The sequence below is a fragment of the Nyctereutes procyonoides genome, unplaced genomic scaffold (genome assembly GCF_905146905.1).
Source record: "Nyctereutes procyonoides isolate TBG_1078 unplaced genomic scaffold, NYPRO_anot_genome, whole genome shotgun sequence".
Taxonomy (NCBI): Eukaryota; Metazoa; Chordata; class Mammalia; order Carnivora; family Canidae; genus Nyctereutes; species Nyctereutes procyonoides.
Genome location: NW_026575131.1, coordinates 7821055 through 7848459, shown reverse-complemented (window position 1 = coordinate 7848459; position 27405 = coordinate 7821055). Strand labels below are relative to the sequence as shown.

The following is a 27405-nucleotide window of genomic DNA, read 5'->3' as shown; positions in this document are numbered from 1 at the left end:
GAGGCCCAAAGAGAGAAGCCAGAGAATGCGGGCTGGCTGCCCAGTACCACATGAGGTCCTTTACAGACATCCCTCACCTGTATGGCAGGAACTATTCTGACATTGCACATGAGGAAACAGAGACTGGAAAAGTGACAAGCTTCACCTAGGATCACAGACAGAGCTCGACTGGCAGTACTGGGATTCAAACCTAGCACCTCAGCATGCTTGTGTCTAGTCTGCTGCATGCCAACCAGATTGCAGTGCACTGTCCTCAGTGGTCACTGAGGCAGCCGAAATGCAGATTATTGGCCCTCAGTTCATGCAACATGGGAACATTCAATAATTGGGAGTACGAGAGCTTATTTTAAAGATGAGGATGTGTCGGGAAGGGGAGTCTACCACTGACCCCTGACCTCTCCAGGGACCCTGGCCAAGCTGGCGATTTGGGTTCCTCTGCACTTGGGATTTCCTGCGTAGGCAGAGACTCAAGAGCAAGTCTTATCGCAAAATGAAATGTGAGTGACTGATTAGTTATCTGCCCACACAAAAGCCAGTGGGGTCTCTCCCATGCTTTCAGGACTCAGGAAGACATTTTCCCCTTCAAGGAGATAAAGATAAGAAGCAGTCTACAAAAGAAGCCTTTTCCTTCACCCTTGAGAATCCCTGCCGGGAAGGGCCCTGTGGCCCCAGCACTGACCTGTCCAATTATAACAATCACCTGTATGCCTGCCTCTCCTTATGGCCCTCCCCTGTGACTGCCTCCAAGGCTAGGACTCTGGCTTCCCGTGTTCCCTGAGTTCAGTGCACAGTTGGGATTAACAGAGAGCTTGGGATCAAGCTTGCTTGCTTGCTCTTTATGGAAGATGATGACCCAAGAGACCCACGCTGGAGTTTGTTAAGGCCAAGAGTTAATGGGAAGCTCCTGGAAGCTAAGGAGTGATTTTGAGAAGGATGTTGCCCTTTTGGAAAATGATGTAAAATATTCTTTCAGTCTATTTAAGAAATGTCATGAATGCACTGATGGCCCTTCCAGAATCCACTTCAAACAATTATGATAGTGTTATGGGTTGAACTAGGCCTTTCCTCTAACAGGTACTTCGGAGTTCTAACCTTCAGTAACCATGAATGTGACCTTATTTGGAAATAGGATCTTTACAACGGCAAGCAAGTTAAGATGAGGTCATTAGGGTGGGCTCTGATCCAGTATGACTGGTGTCCTTATACAAAGGGGAAATTTGGATGTACACACACACACACACAGAAGATGATATAAAAGGTACGGGATCAGAGTAATGTATCCACAAGCCAAGGAACGCCAAAGATTGCCCACTAAGCCACCAGGAGCTAGGAACAGATCCTCCTTCATGGGTCTTGGAAGGAACCAATCTAGCTGACACCTTGGTGTCAGGCTTTCTGCCTCTGGAACCATGAGACAACAAGTATCTGTGTCTTCAAGACACGCAGTTTGTGGTGCTTTGTTACAGCAGCCCCAGTAAAGTGATACAGATGGCAAACTGTTCTCAGTGCTTGTGCAATTGAGAGTCTGACATGGTCCCAGCAGAAAGGGGCCTGGGGTCCTCACTGGTTGAGGCCATTGTCCCCACTGGGGACCAGCAGGAGAACAGAAACCCACTGAGCACCGCTGACATCCCAGGCTATGCTCGATACATCATATTTTCTCTCCCATGTAATCTTTCCAATATCTTCAAAGCAAAGAGCTTCCTACTCCCATTTTAAAGATTATAAAACTGAGGTGGGAGAGAGCATTGAAACAACTTGCCCAGGATTGTGTTGCCAGAACCTGAAACTAGTAGAGGTGGGCTGTGCAGGCTGGCTGGCAACCCTGCACCATGCCACCTCCACAGACTGATCTGACATGGAAAGGGCTTCCCAGAGTCAACAAGCTGGTATCCGGGGTTTTGGTGCACTGACCCCACCTCTTTGCTCCATTTCCTGTATTTCAGACTCTGGCGCAGTCTGGCCAGGAGCAGAGCCCATGTTTTTCTCCATTCTCTCACTGAGGAAAACAGGATGGAAGGAAACGTTCCAATGTTCTAAAAGGATGAGGTGTTTAAGAGTGCTCAAGCATTTTCAAGCCCTCGTTTGTGCAGGCTTTCACCTGTTATGAAGCACTTTCCCGTGTGTTGTCTCTTGCTCCCAGCACTGCCCAGCTGGTGGAAAGTACTGTCCACATCTGGGGGAGGCAGGAGATGGTTTGTAAACTGGTGTTCCTGACAACAGCCTAATACATTGCCCAGGCCTGGCCCAATTGACCCTCAGTAGGCACTCCTCACCTGCATCACCTATGTTGGACTCCTGTTCATCCCTCCCAGCCCACCATCCTCTTCACTCTTCCCCAACCCCGCCCCAGCTACCTGCTCCTGGGTGACCTCCCATCTGCCTGGAACACTCTCCCCAACCCTGGACCTCTGCAGGGCTGGCTGCTTCTACCATGGAGACCTCCAGTCAAATGCTCCCATCTCAGGGGACTGCCAGCCAATCCCACCTGCTACCCATTTTGTTCTGTTCACAGTGACAGTGCTTGTTATGCTCTGAAGCCATCTATTTATCTGGTCACCTGTCCACTGAAGGGTCAGTACCATGAGGATGAGGATCTCATTTGTTTCATTCATGAGGGCACTCCAGAGTGAATAAAAGCCTAACAGTGACTGCACACAGAGGGTGCTCAATAAGCACTTGAGAACAGGCAAACACGTGGTCAGGCTCTGGCTTTACTCATCCTTTAGGGAAATGATAACGCATTTTTGTCATTATGTAATAAAAGAGGCCGAAACCCACAGTGAAAATTCTACTACGTGGTTACCAACCATGGGCCTGGGAAGCCTTTCAGCCCATCTCAGGAAAAGAAGAGGGGAGATGTCATCTTCTCCTGTAAATGGCTCAGAGATGGCTCTCCTCAACCTCCTTCCCCACCCACGCCTGTCAAAAGCTGCTAGGTTTAAACGCCCATGTTTCTGTTCCATACTATCGATTGTTTAATATTCAAGAGATGGCATAAATAATATGTGAGCAATTATGTAACTTGTTTGGAAACAATCTGGTTAGCCCCAAAGTATTGGGGCAAGAAGCAAAACTCCAGCAAAGTCAGAAATCTGGGTGATCTGTGAGGTGGGGGACAGAGAAGCATGGCCAGTCTGCATGTCTGCTCCCTCCCCATAGTAAGAAGTGAGCTGAGAATCTTGGACATGTCTCCTGGTTCTCCCCCACTCCTGTCTGGGAGGTTATTTCTCTCTAGGTCAGTTTTCCCATCTTGCTAACAATGCCACCTGGTAAGGTCAGATGAGATGATGTTTCTGAGCTCTGGCTCAGAGGACATTCCTTCTGAAGGTAAGTTGGGTCTGATGCTGCAAGATGAATTGCACAAGCTCTGGTTTCTGATAGAGGTGGGATTAGGCGTACAGGCCTGGACTCTGAGGTTCATAGGTATATAATGCAAGATAGACCGAGCAAGACAATAACAGAGGCCAAACAAAGGGTTTCAGGAGTACAGAGGAAGACATGCTTCCCAGTAAGGAATAGGAGAAACCTTACAGAACTGCCATATGGGCTAGCTCCAGAAGGCAGAGTGGCAGTGTAACCCCAGAGAGAGGGCTGCCCCATTTATCTAACCTGCAATAGGCACCCAGCATGTCTGTTCAGTCAACAAGCATTTATTAAGCATCTACTAGGTTCCAGCTACTTTACATGGATCATCTTTGCTGGGCCTTCACAGGAAGGAGATGTTGCCATTATCTCCATTGTACATACTAGGGAACTGAGACTCCGCTCTACATGTCAAGTGATGGTGACTTCCTTTTCCAAGTTCTAGGCCATAATCCCTATTTAAATGCAAAAGGAATTCGGGGCAGTTTTCCTAAACCAAAACAATGGTACATAAATAATTCATACGTCTTTGTAGAGGTTGCAAGAGGGAAGGGAGCTTTGGTCAAACTCTGCTTTCCTGCTCTGCTGACCCTCCATCGGCAGCCCCCCAAACAGTGCTCTCTTCCATATCTACCCCATTCCGAGCCCCAGCCAAACCCATTTCCAACTCACCCCTCCAAGTCTTCTGGTTAAATGAAAGGCGTCAGGATTTGGAAACTGGGGCCCATGTCTCGCTGCCTCTGGGGACTGGGTGATGAAGCTCAGCTCTGGAAAAGGGGAGATGGCATTGGTTAGCGGTGGGTGGCCTGATGGGGGCCAGTCAGGAAAGAATAGGAAGGGAACAGCTGCTGTGTGCTGGCACTGGGCAAAGCCAGCATCAGGGGTGGGTGGAGACAGAAGAGAAGAAGGAGTGGTCATGTTCCTCAACTACCTCCCAGGAGCTGACCTTGCCATACAGGGACCCATCCCCTGACTTCTTCATCAAGACCTGCCTGTGGGCTTCACCCTTCCCAGGCCTCAGTCCCTCTTAGGGAAGCAAGTCGGCCCCTGGCAGGATGTCAGATGGGGTATTCCGTCCGCAGCTGTAGTGGCCTTCAAGGGCAGAAGTAGTGGTGCAGAGTGGGCACGAGTATGAACTCTAGACAGACAGATGCCCTTGGGCAAGTGCCTTTATGTTTCTGAGTCTGCTTCTCCATCTGGAGGATAAAGATAATAATACCTATCATTTAGGATTTTTGAAAGGTGTAGCTGAAGTGTAATATGCATAAAGGCCTTGGCTTGTAGAAGTGTTTCTTAGCAGCAGAAGAGAATGGATGCTAAATGTCTCTCCTATGTCAGGTTCCATTTATTTACTTATCTATCCATTGATTCATTTGTAACTTTCTATTTTGAAATAATTATCCATCCAAAGCAAGTTGTAAAGGAATGTATAGGGAGGTTCCATACACCTTTCCCCAGCTGACCCAGTGTTCAGGGATGTCCTATACATCTTCCTCCAGCTGACTCCCCTGTTGACATTGCCCACCACAGGGCAGTCCGGTGCACTTTCCGCCAGCTGATCCCTGTGTTAACATCTCACACCAGAGGAGGTCCCATGCACCTTCGCCCAGCTGACCTGAGTTAACATCTTGCAGTATAGCGCACTGTCAAAACCAGGCATGTGACATTAGTACAACCCATGGAGCTTATTCAGATCTCATGAGTGTTACATGTATTCATGTATGTGTGTAGATAGGTCTAGGCCATAGGATCACTTTCTAGTTTTATGTAAACACCATCACAATCAAGATACAGATCTGTTCTACTAGCACAGCTTCCTTGAGCCACTCCTTTATAGTCACACCCATTCTCTCCCTGCCTTCATCCCTAATTCCTAGAAATCATGATTTTATTCTTCATCTCTATAATATTGATCTTTCAATGATATTCTACAAATGGAATCATACAATATTTAACCTTTGGGGATTGGCTTTCTTTATTCAGCCTAATTCTCCGGAGATTCATCAGGTTGTGCGTGTATCAGTAGTTCACTCGTTTTTACTGTTGAGTATAATTCCATGATATGGATGGACCACAGTTTGCTTATCCATTCATCTGGTAAATGACATCTGGGTTATTTCCAGTTCTTGGCTTTGATGAATAAAGCTGCTATAAACATTTCTGTATAGGGGTTTTGTGTGAACATAAATTTCATTTATTTGGGATAAATGTTCAAGAGAGTAATTATTGGGTTGCATGGTACTTGCATATGTGGTTGTGTGCATGTTTAAAAGAGACATCCAAACTGTCTTCCAGAGTGGCTATGTACCATTTTACATTCCCACTAGCAGTGTATGACTGATCCAATTTTTCTGCATCCTGGTCAGCATTTGGCATTTTGTATTTTTGCCATTCTGACAGGCGTGTAATAGCTCATTGTGTGTGTGTGTGTGTGTGTGTGTGTGTGTGTGTGTGTTTGAGAGAGAGAGCATGAGCAGGGGCTGGTGGAGGGCAGAGAGAGAAGCAGGCTCCCTGCTAAGCAGGGAACCTGATGGGCTCCATCCCAAGACCCTGAAATCATGATCTGAGCCGAAAGCAGACACTTAACCAACTGAGCTACTCAGGCACCCCCTCATTGTGGTTTTAACGTGCATTTCTTTTTCTTTTTTCTTTTTTTTTTTTTATAAATTAATTTTTATTGGTGTTCAATTTACCAACATACAGAATAACACCCAGTGCTCATCCCGTCAAGTGTCCCCCTCCGTGCCTTAACGTGCATTTCTTTATTGGCTAATGATGTTCAACATCTTGTCATGTGCTTACTTGTAATCTGCACATCCTCTTTGGAGAAACGTCTCTTCATGATTTTTGCCCATTTTCTAATTGGATCATTAATTTGTTTTTAAACAGTGAGTTTTGAGAATTTTTTAAATTTATGTCAGGTACTTTGTACTTTGTCAGATTCTGTGGTTTGCAAATATTTTCTCCCAGCCTGTAGCTTGTCTTTTTGTCCTCTTAACAGAGTGTTTTGTAGAGCAAAAGCTTTTAATTTTGTGAACTCCACTTTAACTCTTTATTTTTTATTTTTTTATGGATTATGCTTTTGGGATCAAGTCTGAGCTGAAGATTTTCTTCTTAATTTTTTTCCTGAAATTTTTATAGTTTTATATTCTTTCTTGAAGTCTGTGATCCATTTGAGCCAATTTTTGTGTAAAGAGTGAGGCTTGGGTAGATATTTTGTTATTGTTGTTAGTGTTTGCCCATGGATGTCTACTTTGCTTTAGCATTATTTGTTGAAAAGGTTATTACCTTTCTTCCATTGAATTGCTTCTGTACCTTTGTCAAATATTGATCACTTGTGTGGGTCTATTTCTGGATCCTCTATTCCATTCCATTAATCTATGCATCATCCCTCTGTCAATAACACACAGCCTTGGTTTCTAGATAAGTCTTGAAATGAAGTAGAATTATTCTCACTTTATTCTTCTTTTTCAAAACCGTTTCAGTTATTCTAGCTTCTTTGGCTTTCCACATAATTTTTGGAATAATCTTTTCCACATTTACAAAATTTTTGCTGGGATTTGGTAGGAACCTCACAGAACTGATGACTTTACAACATTGGTCTTCAGATCATGAACACACTATGGCCACTTCATTCATTTAGATCTTCCTCATCAGTATTTTGTAGTCTTCAACATAAAAATCTTATGCATGTGTGTTAAATTTATATCTATATTTTTGTGTGATTATAAATGGCATTGTATTTTTAATTTTTGTGTCTACATATTCTTTACTAGTATAGAGAAATACAACAATTTTTTGTATGTTTATTTTATATCCTGTGAGCTTCCTGAACTCAGTTATTAGTTCTGGGATGATTTTTGTTTTGTTTTGTTTGTTTTTTTTGCAGATTCCTTGGGATTTTTTTATGTAGACAGTGAAGTTACCTATATATAGGGATAGTTTTATTTCTTCCTTTACAATCCATATGACTTTTCTTGTCTTAATGCACTGGTGAGATTGCCTAGTACTATTTGAATATAAGTGGTGAGGGCTGATATCCTCACTTTGTTCCCAATTTTAGGGGAAAGCTTTCAGTCTTTAACCATCAAGTATGTTAGCTATAGTTTTTTTAATAGATGCTCTCCATCAAGTCCAGGAAATTCTCTATTGTTATTTTTCTGAGCATTATATCATGAATGGGTGTTAACCTTTATCAAATTCCTGCATTGATGGATATGATCATGCAATTTTTCTTCTTTAGCTGATTAACATGGTGGATTATATTAATTGATTTTTGAATGTTGAACCAACTTTGCATTCCTGGAATAAACTCTACTTGGTCCTGAGGCATAATTATTTTTATATATTGCTGAATTCTTTTTTTTAAAGATTTATTTATTTTTTTCTGGAAGAGAGAGAGAGAGTAATCATGAGTTGGGGGGAGCAGTAGAAGGAGAGGGAGCAGCAGACTCCCCTTGAGCAAGGAACCCAACACAGGACTTGATCCTAGGATTCTGGGATCATGACCTGAGCTGAAGGCAGATGATTAACCAACTGAGCCCCTATATATTACTGAATTCTATTTGGTAATGTTTTGTGAAGGATTTTCACATCTGTATTCATGAGGGATGCTGGCTTGTAGTTTTTACTTATACTGTTGTCTGGTTTTGATATTGGGGTAATACTAGCTTCATAAACTGAACTGAAAGTGTTCCCTCTGCCTCTGTTTACTGGAAGACATTGTGCAGAACTGGTGTTAATTTTTTCAAACATTTGATAAAATTCTGTGAAACTATCTGGTCTATTATATTAATAATTTAATGTAATTACAGATATGTTAAATTTTAAGTCTATGCTTTTATTTTTTGTTTTCTGTTTGTTCTTTCTACAAACACAACCACATCTGAAAATGCTGTAGTTTTTGCTTTAACTGTCAAACATAATTTAGAAAGCTCAAGAGGAGAAAGAATGTGTATTGCATTTAGCAATATTTTTGCTTACCGTATTCTTTTTCCCTTCCTGATGTTCTAAGATTCCTTTAAAAACATGTTCCTTTCTGTCTGGAGAAGAGCATTTTTTAGGGCAGATCTGGCCACAAACTCTCTTAGTTTTTTTTCATCCAAGATCTTTTTTTTTTTTTAAGATTTTATTTATTTATTCATAAGAAAAAACAGAGAGAGAGAGAGAGAGAGAGAGAGAGAGAGAGAGAGAGAGACAGAGACACAGGCAGAGACAGAAGCAGGCTCCATGCAGGGAGCCCAATATGGGACTCAATCCCAGGTCTTTAGGATCACACCATGGGCTGAAGGTAGTGCTAAACCACTGAGCCACCAGGGCTGCCCATCCAAGAAGATCTTAATTTCCCCTTCATTTCTGAGGGATATTTTTACTGGCAACAGGATTCTCAGTTGCCAATTCTTTTCTTTCAGCATTTGAAAAACGTGCCACTTTCTTCTGGACTCTATGGTTTCTAATGAGAAATCCACTGTTATTCAAATTCTTTCCCTTCTATTGGTGAGTTGTCATTTTTCTTCCATTGCTTTCAAGATTTTTGTTTTGTTTTTAGTTTTTAGAAGTTTAGCTCTTTTATATCTTGATGTGAATTTCCTTGATTTTATTGTCTTGGGAGTTTTCTTAGCTTCATGAATCAGTAAGTTTATGAGTTTTTGTTGTTGTTGTTGCTCTTGGTTGATTGGTTTTGTTCCTTTTTGCCAAATTTGGGCAGTTTTCAGCCATTACCTCTTCAGGTGCTTTTACAGCCCTCCTTTCTCATTTACTTCTAGGAGTTCATTGACAAACATTAGATCTTTTGTTGCAGCCTCACAGGTCTCTGAGGCTTTATTTTTTTAAATTTATTTTCTGTTATTCAGATTAGATAAATTTTTTTGTCCTGCAATCCAGTTCAATTATTTTTTCCTTTGTCTCCTTTAGTCTGCTGTTAAGCACATCTATTGTTTTTTTCTTTCTTTTTAATTTCAGTTATCATATTTTTCAGTCCTAACATTTCCATTTGGCTCTTCTCTGTCTTCCGTTTCTTTGCTGGGACTTTCTCTTTTTTTTCTCGTCTATTTCAAGTGTGTTCATAACTGTTCCTTGAAGCATTTTTTAATGATGGCTACTTTAAAATATTTGTCAGATAATTCCAACATCTTTGCCATCTCAATATCAGCATCTATTGATTGCCTTTTTTCATTCAGTATAAGATCTTCCTAGTTCTTGGTATAAGTGAATTTTTACTGAAACCTGGAGATTTGGGACATGACGTTATGAGCCTCTGGATCTTATTTAAACCTGTTTTAGCTGGCGTCCTCTGACAGCGCAGCAACAGAGGAAGGGGGTTGGGGAATGCCAGCTCCCCATTAGGCCCCCACTGATACCTCTCTGGCTGGGAGGAGTGGGAATGACTTATTACTCTTCCCAGCATGGTCTCCACTAGCACCATGGGGGCTAGAGGAGAGGTCTTATTACCATCCAGTGGGGAATGGAAGTCCTGGCTCTCTACTTGGCCTTCTCTGCCACTACCTAGTAGAGGGCTTGCGAATGTTTCATAGTCTGATGAAGGTAGAAGTCTAGTCTCCCCACAGGATCATCACTTGTAGGGGCAAGGCCATAATGTTTTCTATGGTGTTTGGCTGGAATAGTTTTTGCCTAAAAGTGTCTGTTTTGAGACACTCTTTTTCCCCTTGTTCTTCAGCTAAATAGAGCAAGCTCCCCCATCCCCTTCATTGGTATTTCCTTAGCTCTGGCTTCTTCAGCTCTAACTCTAGGATACATGAGGCAAAACTACCACTTTTAAGAACTCACTACTATGTTGTTTCAGGTCCCTAGAAGGCTTGTTCTTTGCCTTTCAGAGTTTCCTAGTTTGTTTTATATGTAATGTACAGCGGTTTTAGTTGTACTTAGAGGAATAGGAAAAACTACCTCTAGTCTATCTTCCTAGAGGAAGAAGCCTACCTGAAACCCTCTTAACAAGTGCTCCTGGTTCTTTGGAGTTTTCTAGAATCATCTCTATCTTCTTAACACTGCTAAGCAGATCACATCAGATTTCCTGACATGCTTGTTATTTCCCATGGGCTTCTATGTTTCTATTGGACTCAGATGAGTATTCACCTGTCCAGTAGGAGACAAAAGGAACTTTGGGCTTTTAGGAGGTCTTTTCCTTTCAAAGCTGTAGATGTTGTGGTGGGTGGGTAACATAGAGCAGAGTCCCAAAGACATTCATCCATTTGGGCATCTCTTCCAGAGTCATCAGGCCTAGGCCTTCTAAGTCTCTGCAGGGTAATATAAAGATCTAGGCAGTGTTGCCGATCATAAATGGCTTAAGCCAAGATGTGAAAGTTCATAGCTTTGCCTTATTCCCCACTGCTGCTGGTTCCTCCTGCATGGGCTGTGCATTACCATTTATAAGAGGCTCTCACATCTGGGCCTTATTTCCCCTCCTCCCCAGATCTGGGGGGCAAGAAGCACCTACCACCCTTTTTGTGTTAGGTGTTTAGCTTCCAGAGGGCAGTGACTTATCCAGGGCCATTTAGTTCTACACTGGCAGAGCTGGGATTATGCCCAGCTCTTGTAACTTTGGTGCCTATGTCATTTTTGAGGCTTTGCACTGTCTGGCCTCAAATCTTCTCTGTATTTTTATCTAAGTCAGCAGTTCTGAAAGTGTGGTCCACATGCCTCTGAGCATTCCTGAGACACTTGCAGGGGAGTTTGAGAGGTCAAAATTATTTCCCTAATAACAGTAAGATGTGATTTTTATCTTAACTGTGTTGATATTTGCACTGCTGGTGCAAAAGCAATGGCAAGTACACCTGCTGCTGCCCTAGCACAAATCAAGGGAGAGGCACCAGATTGTCCCAGCAGTCACTGTATTCTTGATCATCACACCACAGTTGTGGTAAAAAATGCCAGATTCACTTGGGAATGTCCAGGGTGAAGCAGTAAGAATAATTGGTTTTATTAATCATTGGGAATAGGAAATAGGAAGCATCCACAGAGCACTACTGCCGCACAGTGACACGTGACAGGTGTTGGAGGAAAAGCTCTTGTGTGATTGTTTGAGTTGCGAGCTGAATTAGCCTCCGTTTTCATGAAATGCCATTTTTACATAAAGGAAGAACTAACCGACAAATGATGGTTATTCAGACTTGAGTATTTGGCAAGCATGTTCTCAAAAATGAACAAAGTGAGCCTATCACCTCAAGGAAAACAACTGACAGTATCTGTTGACAATGATAAAGTTTGGGGATCCCTGGGTGGTGCAGCGGTTTGGCGCCTGCCTTTGGCCCAGGGCGCGATCTTGGAGACCCGGAATCGGAACCCACGTCGGGCTCCCGGTGCATGGAACCTGCTTCTCCCTCTGCCTGTGTCTCTGCCTCTCTCTCTCTCTCTCTCTGTATGACTATCATAAATAAAAACAAAAAACAAAAAAAAAAATGATAAAGTTTGAGTTTCCAAAGTGAAAATTAGAATTTTGGAAAACTTGTGTCTGCCTTTATTAACCTGACAGCTTCCTAATACTTAGAGACATTTTTGAGGAGGTCACTGGTGTAATAACAAATGTGACTTTTTAAAATACTGCATAACAAAATGTGCAAATATTTAAAAGATCTGCATAACTCAATGAGCTGATATTTTCTAAATGCCCAATGCATGATGTTACAAAAGCATGGATGGGTAAAGATTCATCACAGTGCAAGAGGGGTAAAAAAAAAAAGGATTTCAATGTGAGGGAAGAAAAGTGCATTAATATGGCTTCAGAGTCTTCATTGCAACTATTTTTTTTTTCAAATGCTATCTGTTATGGCCTAATTGTGTCCTCTTCAAAATTCATATGTTGTAGTCCTAGTCCCCAGGACCTCTGAATGTGACTGCATTTGGAGATGGAGCCTTTAAAGAGGTGATTAAATTAAAATGAGGCCATGAGGATGGGCCCTAATGGAATATGGCAGGTGTTCTTATGTGTAGAAGAAATGTGGACACACAAAGAGACACCAGGAATGAGTGTGCCTGGAGGAAAGACCATGTGAGGACACACGGAGAAGAGTCTGAGGAGACAGAAGACATCCAACCTTGCTGATGCCTTGATCTTGGACTTCTGGCCTCCAGAAGTATGAGAAAATACATTTCTGTTAAGTCCTCCAGGCTGTGGAATTTTGTTATAGCAGCCCCAGCAAACTAATACACTATCCCTTGTTAAGTTTGGGTGTAGTATCAAAGAAGAATATCTACAATTGTCTAAAAAGGCTATTCAAATACTCTTCTCTTTTCTGACAGTATATCTCTGTGAGGCTAGAATTTCTTCATATCCATTAACTCTAACATCACATGGCAACAGACTGAATGCAGAAGCAGATGAGAATCCAGCTGTCTTCAATTAAGTCATTAAAGAGATTTGCAAAAATATAAAACAACATCACTCTTCTCACTTATTTTTTTTTGTTTTGGAAAATATAGTTATTTTTCATAAAATATGTTGTATATGTTACCATGATGAGTTTATTATTGTTCTTTTTAAATGAGTTAATAAATAAGTATCAAAATGTCAGTTTTCACTTCTGACATTGTAAATATATTAAACAGTATTCACATAAGCAACACTTGTTGGGTATCTCAATCATTTCTAAGAGTGTAAAGGTCCTGAGACAGGAAGCTTGAGAGTTGCTGACCGAGGTCAGCATTTCCCAAACCTTAGTCAATCAAATGTGATAGTCAAGAGGGTTCCTATCTGTCCTTTAATTAATCTTATGGAGTTTTATTCTTAATAACTTGCTTGATTACAACTTAAAAACATTTATTTTAAAAGGAAACTTTTTTGTGTGTTTTGGGTTTCTTTGAGAGAGAGAGAGAGAATGCTTGCAGGGGGCAGGGGTGGGGAAAGAAGAAGTGGAGGGGAGAGGGAGAATCCCAAGCAGACTCCACACTCAGCATGGAGCCTGATGCAGGGCTGGATCTTACGACCCTGAGATCAGGACCTGAGCCGAAATCAAGTCTGATACCCAACTGACTGAGCCAGCCACGTGTCCCTAGAAGGAAGCTTTTGTCACTACCACCAGTGGAAAACCAGTGCCACTCACCACAAATAAAAGTTGACTACAGCAAATAATGCAACAGGATGTCCTTATATTTAGTTGGCATAAATCTCTGAGCCCAAAGTCTCTCTGCTCAGAGTTTAACCAATGTTTGGGTGGGGGTAAGGTCACAATTAAAGATACACTAGTTTTAGAAAGAACTTTTTGTCTTGATGTGGCCTGGAAAACTGAAAGAGAACTGAATTTTCCCATCAGGTGACAGACTATTATTTCATACCACCTAATATCCTCTTAGGTGCCATCAGATGTACATGTCTGGCACTTAGAGATGCTCAGATTTAATGGCTCTCAGAGAACTTCTCTCTTTACAAATGGTTCTTCTGCCTCCTTGAAGGCAGACATGGGAGGGGGTCCTGCTTGTGCTCATGAGCCCAAGAACATTGACCTCTGCAACTAAGCTCAAGAAATGGTGAGCTCAGGCAAACTCATGAGATGTTTTTCTTTGCAGCCCTCCTTCAACATCAAATCAGTGATGGCCTACAGACATCTCAACTCCAGCCTGTACATGCTCCACTCTTGATTTTATCCCCCTCCCAAATATGTTTTTCCACTATGTTCCTTCTCTAGGTGAATAGCACCATGGCCAAGAACGTTCCCAGCAACATTGTTTGCAAGAGCTGAACCAGGTAAACAACCCACACAACCCACACGTCCACCAGCAGATGAATGAATCAACAGATGGTTATCTCTTCATGCCAGGGAATATTATACAGCAATAAGAATGCATGAACTCCAGCTGCACATTGATGAGTCTGAGAGACATACTGTTGCCAGAAAGAAGCAAGTCTAAGAAGGTTACATACTGTGTGATGCCATTTCAAAGAACTAAAACAAAAGCAAAACTAAACAATAGGTGTTGTAAGCATACACATATGAAATAAAAATGTTTTAAAAGAAAAAACATATGGGGATTCTCTGTACTTTCTGCTCAATTTTTCTGTGAACCTAAAACTCCTCTAAAAAAAATACAGTCTATAGACAAAACACAAGGAAATGATAAATACGAGATGATCATTTCCTCTGAGGGAGGCAGGGGTTTGGGATGGGGATACTCACACAGGAATAGGCAAATTATCGGTGACATTTTAGTTCTTGGGTTGGGTGGTAGGTCCATGATATACATTGTATTATTAAACTAACATATACTACATAATTTCTTTTGCATGTACCAAATATAATATTAAAAGGCATAAGAAAGGGAAAAAAATGTGCAGCCCCTGATCTGGTAATTTTGCTTCTTAGGAACCCATTCTAATGAAAATAACTGGAAATGCAAACATTTCAGTCATAAAGATGTTCATTACAGTGGGGTTTTTTTTATATAATAGCAATAACTTGGACACAATCTAAATGTCCAATTATAGGGGATTTGTTAAGTGAAGTACTGAGTGACAACAGGATAGAATATCATGTTTTCAAATAATTTTTAATGACGTAGGAAAATTTCTTAATAACCTCAGATGAAAAATGTAGAGTTACAATTTTCATGAACCCAACAAGGAACATATTATGTTTATAATATAGAAAAAAATACAATATTGAAAGTTATAATAATAATAGAATGTTCCCCAAATGTCAACATTGGTGGGGTTAAGGTCTTTGGTTCATGTATATAATGTCTTTATTTCTGTTGTCTATAGTAAACATACACGTAGGGAAACACCCTAGCACACAGCACACATTAATACAGGAAGACCAGCTTGTGCATCGCCCAGCACCCTCACCACCTCCTCCCTTCAAATGAGTATCCAACTGCCCCTTGAGGCTGGAGTTTAGTGTCTGATAAGCCCCCATCAGCCTGACTCCACCAGGAAGCAAGAGGAGAAGGAAAGAAGGCCTCAGACACCACTCACTACACTTGCCCCTCCAAGCTTGTAGCCACCCGATGGAAGTGCCCCCTCAGTGTGTCCCCCTACCTACCTTTGCCCAGTGCCTCCTTCCCTGGCCCCACCCCACCCGGCCCCTCTTTCATGTACTAGAAACAGAGGAAGTGGCCAGTTCTCTGGGCTTTGCATGGCTCTGGCCTAGCTGATAGCCTCTCCACACAGCTGAGGCCATTAGCCCCTACATGGTGGCATGGAGGGACAGCCCCTTGGATAGCTCCTTTCCAGACCCCGACTTGGGACCTACCAGGGACTCCTCTTTTCCTCCACCTTCCCTCTCCAGAGATAGACACCAGCCCCAAAGTGCCACCACCATTTCGCATTTTCTCCCACTATGAAGGAAGATTGCCTTGCCTGTCAGATTGACGAGGCATGATCTATCGATTGATCTTAATGCCCCACTTTACAACCAGGAAGATTGAGGTTCTCAGAGGTAAGGCCATGTATCCAAGGGTACACGGCTAATGGTGACTAAGTCAGGATTCGAGGCTAGGTTGTATGGCTCCCCAAACCAGTAGGTTTTGCTGCCTCATGCTCCAGACCTGCTCCCCCCATCAGTAAGCACTATGCACTTATGCGATGTCCTCTTTGAGTCAAAAATAAATTGAGGCTCAGTTCTGCTGTGCCATCTGCCACACCAATTCAGAGGCAGAAGTGTTGACTTACTGCAGTGAGGGAATGCTCCCACAGCCGGGAACTGAGCAGCAAGAGGCCCTACACCTCATAGGTTTCCCTGCCTGGGGGCTGGTCAATCACTTAGGCACAGGGGAGAGGGGCTGTAGTGGGTGCAGTTCTTAGTAGATGGTGGGGGAGAGCTATGGGCTATGAGTCAGCATGCCTGGGCCAAAGCTGATGGCCACTGAGGTGGGTGCCCATGGCACATCTTCTCTCTCTGGGCCTCAGTTTCCAGACATGGAGGATGTCTTCACATTTCTGGTCCACGGGAAGAAGGAGAGGGATTCTTAAAAAGAGGAACTGGCTGTCCCAAAGTCACATCATTCCTGACAATGACATCGACACTGTGATAACAATTCCCCTACCTATAAGGCCCCTCCCACAGCACTTTGATGCCCATTATTTCATTCACAGTCCCCATCTTATAGAGGAGGAAACAGGATCAGAGAGAGAGAGAGAGTAGTCTAAGGTCACATAGCTGGCTTGTACCAGGGAAGACAGATCCACATTCCCATGCAGCTGGTCCATGAAACTTTTGAAGTTTAATCCCCAGGGAAGCTACACTTACAGACTTTCCCCCTTATAAAGCAAAATCATCCTGTGCCAAAGGTGAGAGAGACACTCAATCCGGGAAATTTTTCAGTTTAGGCATTTGATGAATATGTGTTCCGTGCTACAAGAATAATCACTGGGCATCCCAGCTGGAGCGTTTGCCCAGCACCTTCCACATGTGTGGCATTCACTTCAAAGGCAGCTGGGAAGAGCACTGGATGAGGAATCTAATCTTGGCACTGCCCCCTTTAGCTGTGTGCCTTGAGATGAGGGGACTGGGTGGGCAGCTTACAGGGCCCTCACTGCTCCAGGCACTGCCCTGCTCATTACTGGAGGTGCCTATGTCGTTTCTCATTCATCTTCTGTCAGGTGTGGGGGGGGAGGTCATAAGCGTTGAATGGCCAGGACCTTGCTGGCTAAACTCACTGCTATATCCCATTGTTGGCACTCAGGAGGACCATGCTACCACTTGAAGATTGATGGTGAGGTTTTTTTTTTTTTAATTTTTTTTATTTATTTACGATAGTCATACAGAGAGAGAGAGAGAGAGAGAGAGAGAGAGAGAGAGGCAGAGACACAGGCAGAGGGAGAAGCAGGCTCCATGCACCGGGAGCCTGACATGGGATTCGATCCCGGGTCTCCAGGATCGCGCCCTGGGCCAAAGGCAGGCGCCAAACCGCTGCGTCACCCAGGGATCCCTGATGGTGAGGTTTTAAGGAGCAGATCCAATAGGCATCTATGTGGATCACACACAGGATGCTGGGAAAAGGCATCTTGAGGCTGCCACTCACTCATCAAGTACTTAATATGTGCCTGGTCTATTCTCCAAACCCTACATAATCCCACTTAATCCTCATAGTGACACTAAGAGAGCAGAAATGCTGCTATTGCTCAGCCAATAATCCTCAGATCTATCCACTGTGGTGCAATTTCCCTCATAGCACATGCATCTCTTTGCCTGAGGGCCTTCTTGGGTGAGCAGAACATCCACAAGTTCCAGAGAAGTAACGCCACTCCCCCAATCCTAGTAGCTCTCAGCTGATGACTGTTAGGAGTTGGAAGCTGGTGTATAAATACCCCAGCTCCCTTGCTCCTGGGGGCAGGAAAATCATGAGCTGTGGGTTCTATGCTGGCTCTTAGAATCCCCAGTGTGATTGAACTGCAGTTGCCCATAGTGATAATTAACTTGTTTGAAAATATCTCCTTCCCTTCCCTGTCTCACTTCTCCACTCTCTGACTAGCATTCCCGTGCTTCCCAAATAAATTACTTGCATTTGAATCATTGTCTCATGGTCTACCTCTGGGAGAACCTAGTTTGAAATGAAAGGTACTAATATTATTTCCACTTTGATGGAAGGGAAGCCAATGCTCAGAGAGAAGTAACTTTCCCAGGGTGACACAGAAAGTCCAGATCTGAACCCAGGACTGTTTAACCTCCAATGGTTTGTTTTGATCATCACATATGCCAGGGGGAAAGAATTAAGTGAGACTGAGAGTTTAATGAGAGAATGGCCATGGAGGAACATTCACTCACTTCATTCATTCATTCAAAGACTCCTTATTGAAATCACTACTTCTCAAGCCCTGAACTGGGTGCTTAGGGTACATTGGTTAAATGCACTATCTCTGAAATCTTGGGGACTCACGCTCAAATCCAGGCTTTAATTATGTGCCAGCTGTATAATATAGGCGAGTAATTCAACTTCTCCTGACCTCTCCTTTGTTGTATGTCAAATGATGCCCATTACACAGGCTGTTGGAAGGGTAAACAGGCTTACACATATAAATAAATGCTCAGTAGGTGTTAGTTATAAGACAATGGTGAAGTCAGAGCTGAAAACTGGGAAGTGATATATGGCAGTAGTACTGTCATTTTTAGCATGTCTTATCACTTAGGTCAGCCAGTGGCTAAAATAAATGAATTGAAGAGAAATTTAAAGTTTGCATTTCTCCCTAGTTTTCCTTCCCCTTTCCTTCTCTTCCTTTTCTCGTCCTCCCAAGTCCCATGCCCTCTGCTGGATTCTGTGTTGGGCACTAGGACACAGAGATGACAAGACTCTGTCCCCAGGGAGCTCTCAGGGCTTAGGGTTAATGGGGAGATAGACAAGGAAACAGTATAGCTCAGTATGGTGAACAAAGGCCAGTAAAAGAGCAAGGGCAGAGAAGTATGAGGAGGGGCACCTGACCCTGGCTGGTGCTGCCAGAGTTGAAGGGAGTAAGCCACATGGCTCACAGAGGTTAAGTCACCTGCTCAAGGCCCCACAGCAAGTAAGTGGTTGGTTGGACTCCAAATCCCATGGGATTTCGAATATTTTGCTATGTGATCACATTTTGCTAACAGCTCCAAGGAATCCATAATAACAATGACTTTTATTGCAAGATAGGTCTTAGGGACTCAGCCTAAGGGAGACTTTTGTGGCTGGCTAGCTACAACTCCCCGCCCCCCCCCCCAGAACTTCTGAAATCTCAGTAGAAGGAAGAATTGAAAAGTAGAAAATAATATGAAATCCATAAATATTTATTTCAAAGGGAAGCAGATAGGACATATTAACTTTTTCTGAGAATTAGAAGCTGAGCAAATAGTAGAAATGTGATGAGACACTTTACTGAAGAATAAGAATACTGAAGAAAAAGTTGTGCTTAGAGCACTTTACCTCACTGTAGACCGTTTTTCTTTTTTAGTTACCTCAAGAAAAACTATATAACCATATATTTTTTTCTTTGTGTTCTTTTCTATTAACACAGAAATACGCTGGATCCTAGTTCTGTAGTTCATATTTTTGTTTGTTTTCAGAAAGCACACTTTTCTCTGTGATTTTTTCTTCTTTTTTTAAGATCTGGTATAATCTGAGGTACAGCTCTTTTTATCTTTTGGGGTTAAAAACGTCTTCCTTCTAGAAGGACACATTTTCAATGCTCTAATGAAAGTCAACCAGAAAACAGGTTCTGATATACACAAACTCATTTTATAGGAACCCTGTCAAGACTTAAGGTATCTATTCCAGGAACTCAGGCTGCCTGGTCAACTTCACACACTCTTCTGATTATGGCAAGGATCAATGTCACCCCAAAGTCTACAGATCAGCTGCAGAAGAGTTTTAAATAGTAGGAAATCCATGCTGGCTGAGGTCATGGTACAGGCGAAGGGGAAACATTCACAGTTGTTCTGGGAGAGAAGGAAGCTGTTATGTACAGTAGCCAAGGCTTGATGCAGAGCAGAAGATAATTCCCAATCAAGCCAGGCTATTGGCAGGATATGGCTCACCCTGCTGGTCCTTTGGCTGAAAGGGGCCGTCTGGGTTTTCTAGACTTGGGCCAAGCAAGTTTAAGGCTCAGACAGGACTGAGGTAGGTGGGGATGCATGTGGATGCTTTCTTTTATGCCTATTTCCCTCTGGCCTGGGTAAGACAGCAAAGTGTTTCATGGAGGAGGCTCCAGCCAGAGGCAGCCTACCTGCAAAATCACCAAATGACTATGCAAATATTTTTGCTCCTCCCCTCCCCAACACACAGCTTCTAGGAGCTGAGCTCCATTCCTAATTAGCTCACAGGACAGTGATTTAAGTACCTGATGGAAGCACAATTAGTGAATTTAGTAGGGAAGATGGAAGACACAGCCCACAGTGAAGCAGGTAGTATGGTTTTAGGACCAGGCAAGGCAGAGGCGAACAGATTTTCAGCACATACTGTGGGCATGGTGTAGATGGGGCAAAAGTGCCAACTTCAATAGCTTGAATGAGGATCTGTATCACCGTCACTGCTAATTGGAAAATAAAATCCTCAATACAACTTCCTTTTCTTTAATACTCAGATACCACATGCATCCTCCCAGCCTCGGCAATGCAAAGTATTGTTTAAAGAAATATTTCCTCATAAACACACTTCCGTTTTAAGTACACTGATAGTTAGAAACAGATTTTTCTTTTTTTTTTTTTTTAGAAATCAGCGTTCAAAGTTCCAGCTAGTAATGGACATAAGTTCAAAGTTCCAGCCTAGCAATGGGACACAATGACATTTCATCTGAAAAAAAATATGCATATCGTATTTATCCATTTTGCTCTGTCTCTGATTCGAAAAGCTAACTACAATGGCCAGTGTACATTGGGAAGGGTTGGGGGGCAGAATTTTGAGGGCTGGTGTAGAGAGTTGGGGCTGGGAGTGTCCTAGACATGGGGCCTCAGGCCCACCTGTAAAATGGGGACGCTAGTCTCTGCCTGGCCTGCTGGAAGCAGGACAGGAGGTATGGGCTGGGCCAGCTCTCTAGGGCCCTCAGCAAATGGAAGTCAGAAACATTAACATTGCTTTTGAACAATGTCAAATGTTGCATAAGGAGGGTAGCATGCTTATCACAGGGCCTCGTTTGGGCTTTCTGGAGCAATCCTACAGTAGCATTTTAGCAGCCGGAGAGGGAACACCCTTCCCACGGGCCGCCACCTCAGTGCCGGGTGGTGACTCATGGTGCTGGCAAGGGGCGTGGGTGGGAAACCACTTAGGCATCACCATGAAATCTGACAGATTTGCCCCTGTGGAGCTGCTCTGTAAAGAAAGGGGAAGAAGGGGCCCCTTCTCCTCATGCAAGGTGAGTGGTGCATGGTGGCAACAGCTTTCATCAGCTGAACCCCCTCACTGTCAATGTGGCTGGAAGCAGAAAGCCTACAGCATGTCCTGGCACAGGCTCCTGGGGTAATGGACAAAGTACACCTTGTGGGTGCTGTCCCTCGCTAACAGGTTCCAAGACTCCTCAAATACTTAACATCAGAAAAGTGAAGTCCGTCAATCGGAGGACAATCATCATATGGTTTCCCTCATATGGGGAATATAAAAAATAGTGAAAGGGATCATGGGGGAAAGAAGAGAAAAATGAGTGGGAAAAATCAGAGAGGCTTATAAAACATGAGAGACTCCTAATTTTGGGAAATGGACAAGGGGTAGTGGAAGGGGAGGTGGGAGGGGGGATGGGGTGACTGGGTGATGGGCACTGAGGGGGGCACTTGACGGGATGAGCACTGGGTGTTATACTATATGTTGGCAAATTGAACTCCAATAAAAGAATATACAAAAAAAAAAAAAAAAAAGGAAAGAAAAGCAATACCAAACCTCTCATCTGGGGGCTATGTGCTAGGCCTTCTACCAAACCTTTCATGTGCTGTGCTTCATTCCATCCTCAGAACTACCTGTTCTTATGCCCATTTTAGAGATGAAGAAATAGAGGCTGGAGGCAGGTCATAAGCTGCCTGAGGCAGAGCTGGGATTCCAACAAGATGTGCTTTCAGTGCCCTGAAGTGTTTCAGGAGACCCCCAAACTGTTGTCTTTGGGTACGTGAGAAGCAGACAAATGTTCCAGAAATGTGGCTATTGAGGGCAGAACAGCTCAGGACAGAAGTGCTCATTCTTGGCAGCTGCCATTTTAAAGAAGGACTTCCTATGTGCTGTCTCATTTACTTTTCACAACGGTTCTATGAAACAGGAGCTAATATTTCTATTTCACAGGTGGGGAGGTGGAGGCTGAGCTGCTTCCCAAGGGCATCCGGGCTGGTAACTGTCTTAACCTCCTCCCTCTATGCCTTCTGGCCTCCAGCTCCTCATCTGTGCAATGGGGAGATATGGGAATCACCTTGTCCAGTGAGAGCAGGGTTAAGTGAGGTAACAGAAGGGAAATGCTTTAGAAACTGCAAGATGCCACCTGAATACTAAGGAGTATTATTATTTACAAAAATAGCTTCCTGGAGAGAGTCCAAATGAGGCTGAGAAGTACAAGGTTCTGGATTCAATCCTAAGTCAGCCGAGTGCTTACACAGCATTCTTCCCTGGACTGGAAGCTCCCAGGGCACTGATCAGGTCTGGTTTGCCTCAGTTTCCCCAGCTCCAGGCTTGGCACAGAAAGAGTCCTTGAAAATCTTGGCTGAACTATGCAGGATTAAATCAGGACAGGGGAAGAGGGTGGAGTGCAAGAGCAGTGGAATCAAGAGCTAGAAGTGGCTTTAGGGACATCAGAAAATTGATCTTCCAAATGGGGACGCTTTTGAGAATGAAAAGGACAGTTTTAATAGTCATGATATTAAATGTCATGGCCAGCATCGCCAAGAGTGTTCTGGGCAAACCAGGGCATACAATCACCCTATTTGGTGTTCATTTAGTCTGACCCCCATATTGTGAGGGAAACAGAGTCCCAGAATGAGGTATGGAGCTGGAAGGGAGCCCAGGGCTCCCTGCTTCCCATTGGCCGGCTTTGACAAGGGCCAGAAAGGCAGCCATGAGTGGGTAGAGACTGAGTTCTCTGGAAGGAATTGGGCGTTATCGATACAAAGTTTCTGTTGGGTAAATATCAACACTTCTGGTCTGGTTACTAAGGGCCTGAGCAGTTGCTAAGCGGCCGTATGACCTCATGAGGGGCCATTGTTCAGTACTCAATAGGCATCCTTGAGTGACACTGCCCAACTCCCAAATCCCAGGGGCCCCTGGGGTTCTGTGAAAAGAAGCCAGAGATTATAACGCAGGAGCAGTTGACAGACCCACGTTTGTTTTCTCGGGATAGGGCATGGGGGGTGCAGCAGTCTTTCAGAGCAAAGCACAAGAAGGCCTGAGCACCCAGTGAGAGCTGTCAGCTGATACTTACTAGCGACAGAAATACTCCGGGAATAAAGAATTAACCCCATGTACGGTGCCTGACCCTCCGTAATCCACTTGAACATACACATATCCCAGTTTGTCTTCAAAGCAGCCATAGTGTGGGGATCATAATGATCACCCCCATTTCAAAATACAGGAAGCTGAGGTCCAAGGAGAAGAAGGAGCTTGTCCAAAGCCTCCCTAAAACTTCTTATACTTCGGGTGTGGTGGGCAGAACAGTGGCCACCCACAGATACCCATGGAGCCTGCGAATGTCTGGTCACACGGAAAGGGAATGTGAAGTTGTTCAGCAGCTGACCATGACGTGGGAGATGATCCTGGGTGATCTGGCGGGGGGGGGGGTGGGGGTGGGGGGGCGCTCACGTAATCACAAGGGTCCTTAAAAGTGGAGAAGGGAGGTAGAAGGGTCAGCGCACCAGTGATGCGATGTGAGAAAGCCAATGCCCGCTTGAGTGTGGAGGAAGGGCTCACGAGGAATACGGCAGCCTCAAGAAGCTAGGAAAGAGAAGGGATTGTATTCTCCACGGAAGCCTCTGGAAGGGAATACAGGCCTGCCTTGATTTTAGCCCAGTCGACCTACGAGAGCTATTAGCTGGTTAATTTTAAGCTTCCAGGTTTATGGTAATTTGTTATAGCAGCAATAGGGGAAAAAAGGCACCAAGTCAGAAATCTGAAAGGTCTGAGCCAGAAGGGGGGCCCTGGGGATCGTTTATAGCTCCTGGGACCTAAGGAAGCAAGAGGCCCAGAAAAATGAAGTTATTTGCTCATGGTCACAAAGCAAGTGACAGAGACAGTGGTGGAGACCTCTGGGTGTCAGTCAGACCTCTCCAGGACCCCTGAGACCACCTGCCGAGGGGTGGGATCTTCTGGGTGAGTTCTCTGCAGATTTTCTACCAACCAGCCTGATCAGGATCCTGGGCTGCAAACCATGCCCCTCTGTCTTTCTGGCCAGAGGCAGGCAGGCCAGTGGCTCATTTTATGATAGGCAGGGAGCATTCTTCTATGCCCCCTTTCCGCCCCCCCCCCCCCAAATAAGGTGGCCTGGAGCTGGAACTCAGTCCATGGCTTTGGAACCTCAGTCTCCTTACTTGAAAATGGGCAAAGCACCATCTGCCTCAAATGGTGGGAATACAATGTAGAAGGAGAAGCCTGTGGCACCATGCCTGGCATACAGAAGGCACTCGAGGCCTACTCCTCCCCTTCTCACCATCAGATCCAGGCCCTGTCCAGGGTCTCCCAAGGCTCTAATGCCTCAGGTTCCTTCTGAATTCAGAGCCTCATTCCCAGAAGTGTCTTTTCTTTGCCTGGCACACAGAAGGTGCTCAATGAATGCTTTTGGAATGGACCATAGACTCTATGCCTGAATGCTTCTCTCCCCTCCTCTTTGTCTGGAGGGCTCCTACACTCCTTGTGTATCCATCAAGGTCCAGCTCAAGTGCCCCCTCCTCCAGGCAGTCTCCCTGACCCCATTGTGCAAACTGGCATTCTGCTCTTTGTGCCAGGCTTCTGGCTTCCCTGTCGTACCCTGGTTTTCTGTTAACAATTAACTATCTGTCTAATAGTCTCAAATTTAATATATCCAAACTGAATGCTTTTCTTCCACTCAATTCTACTTTTCCTCCAGACTTCTCAAATACTTAAGTGGCAACTTCAGCCTGCCAATTACATAAGCCAACATTTGCAGTCATCTTGATTTTTCTCTTTTTCTCATACCCCGCACTAAATTCATTGGCAAATCCAGCTGATTCTACCTTGAAAATATACTCAGAGTTCTACCAATTTCACCACCACCACTGCTACCACTCTGGCTTGTGCAGGGCCCAAGCTATGGCAGCAGACACACTAGGGGGTCCGGTCCTGGCCCAGCCTGCATGATTTTGGGCCAGTAATTCCTCTTCTCTTAGCTTCATTTTCTCTGTTCAGTGGGAATAACGACAGTACCTCCATTATGGGGTTGTTGGGAGATACTGCATGGGAAGGGCTTAGGGCAGTGATGGCACAGGGTAGGCATGGAGCAAATGGCAGTTACTTTCATTAAAATGGTTATTTTCTCAGGTGGCAAAACAGGTCCCCAGGGCAGGGATGCATCTGATTCATCTTTGACAGACCTCAAATTTTTACTGAGCACCTACTAGGTGCCAGGCTCTCCTCTAGCCTGGGAGAACAAAAGGGAAGAAGGCTCCTGTACCCACGAGCTGACTTTCTAGTGGTTGGGAAGACAGAGGTTAAGCCATCTACACAAATAAAAATAGGATGTATCCAGAGGGGATGGCTGAGATGAAGCACAGAAAGGCAGAGTAAGGAGCAGGAGAGACTATTCTGGATCAGGGGGCTAGAGAAATTTCAACCCCAAGGCAAGGGAGGAAATGGAGTGAGCTACCCAGATATGTGGGGAAGAGCAATCTTGGGGAGGGAACAGAGAGGAAGGTGCCTAGCATGTCAGAGAAATAGCAAGGGGACCACGCAGTGTGTGTCAGAACCAAAATGCTATTATGTTATTTATACTATTTTATAAAACATATTTATTTATGCCTATTTATTCCTATGAATAGGAAACTTCTATTCATTGAGCCTCTTCCATGTACTGTCAGTGAATGCTCACAGCAACTTTCCAGGGTGGGCACGCACACATCTCCATTTTGCAGATGCTTAAAACTAAGGCTCAGAGAGGTGAAGTGCATTGCTCACGGCCATACAGTCAGTGGGTGGCTAAGGCAGGACTTGATCCCAGGACTGTGTGATATTTCAGTTCTTACTTTTTCCTCTGGGAAAAAGGCTAGGTGTGGCACTCACACTCCCTAATTCCTGCCCTTCTATCCTGAGTCAGTCTCAGCCCCTGGAGTGGGGGTGGGGTGGGGCTTGGGGGAGCAGTGACCTCCCTCCTTCCTTCCTTGGCCAGGTATTTAGAACAGTATGTGTGGCCTCCCAGCCTGGGCCTCTGTCCTGACACAGATGTGGACATGGGACATAGGCCCTGGGGTGGCCACTGTGGGCTCTGGAACTCAGTTCCAATTCTAGGGGCCCAGCAATGTTCCCAGCAGAGGAGGTAAATGAAGATGCTGGAGGGTAGGCAGATGCTCAGGAAGTGCTAACTTCTGAAGATTTATAAAAATGTGTCAGCAAAGTTGAACCACTTTGCTGGATCCGCTCAAGTCTCTCACCACATCTGCAGCATCTGGGCTGCTGGACAGGGAGGTCGTGCCTCAGCAGTGCAGTGAAAGAGGCAGGAGAACTTTCTAGTGCGAGAGCTGGTGGTGGTGGTGGTGGCAGAGTGAGCCCAGGTAGGGCTCCAGGAGAGACCAGGCTGCAGGGAGGTGCTGGGTAGGTGGGGGAGGGGGAGGCAGCATTCCCAGAGAACAGGGCCACTAGAGCTGGCCTCACAGGGAGGGAAGAGAACAAACTGGACGTTGAGGAGGTACTGCAGGGCCAGTCATTGAGGCCTGTGTTCAGGCAGGGAGAACAGTCAGTCTGAAGTGGCTGGAATGGTCCCTGAGGAGGAGGAGAACATTCTATATCAGGATTCTGTTTTTATGGTTCCTCTTGCCATCATTTATCTCAGTGGCAGAGCAGGGATTCAAACCCAGATCCGTGTGAGGCCTATGCTGTTTCTGTGTCATCCTGCTAAGAACTGGGAGGTGGTCACTGCGGTGGCAGGACCAAGTGGTTGGGAAGGAGGGGGACAAGAAGGTCCGGTGGCTGGGCCAGGCATGCCCCAAAGCTGGGTGGCTATGGGGCTGCATCCTGGCTGAAGATGGTACTAAGAAGGCAACGTGGTGAGGGAATAATATGAGGACATTTCCCTCATGTGCAGAAGTAGGAGGGACAGGATCCTAATAAGCTACCCAGCAGAATATAGTGTGCTGCCTGGCACGGTGATGCCTGTGGGGCCTCTGCTGGCAACTGCGCCTCCTCTTTTGTGTCAGAGCAGCCTGCATTGCCTTTGGGGAACTGCTTATCCCTCACTCTCACACGAGGAGTTTTTGATGGGGCTGACCCTAACAGGGGATCCCAGGTAGCTGGGTGTCCTGGCTTTGACCAAACAATGCTTTACAGTCCCCATGCAGTGACTGGCCCATGGATATTCATGTGATCTTTGTACCTTTAAGAGTTAGCTTCAAGATTTTTGCTAAGACTAAAGGGAAGGGAGTGCTCTCTTTCTGCTGGGTGACTGAGCTGGTAGGATGGAAGCCTGAAGCTTCTGGGGGTCCACCTTTACCACCACACAAGGAG

At 44.7% G+C, this 27405-nt stretch overlaps 1 protein-coding gene across 3 annotated transcripts in view; it reads right to left on the bottom strand.

Annotated features, from left to right (window-relative positions):
• The window catches only part of ATP2B2 (ATPase plasma membrane Ca2+ transporting 2), a 375363-nt gene that overhangs the window by 200758 nt on the left and 147200 nt on the right, over positions 1-27405 (bottom strand). For all 3 annotated transcript variants that reach the window (XM_055344601.1, XM_055344599.1, XM_055344600.1), the window contains exon 4: positions 4039-4133. The gene's annotated coding sequence lies outside the window, so the exon portion shown is untranslated. The remainder of the gene's footprint in view (positions 1-4038; positions 4134-27405) is intronic.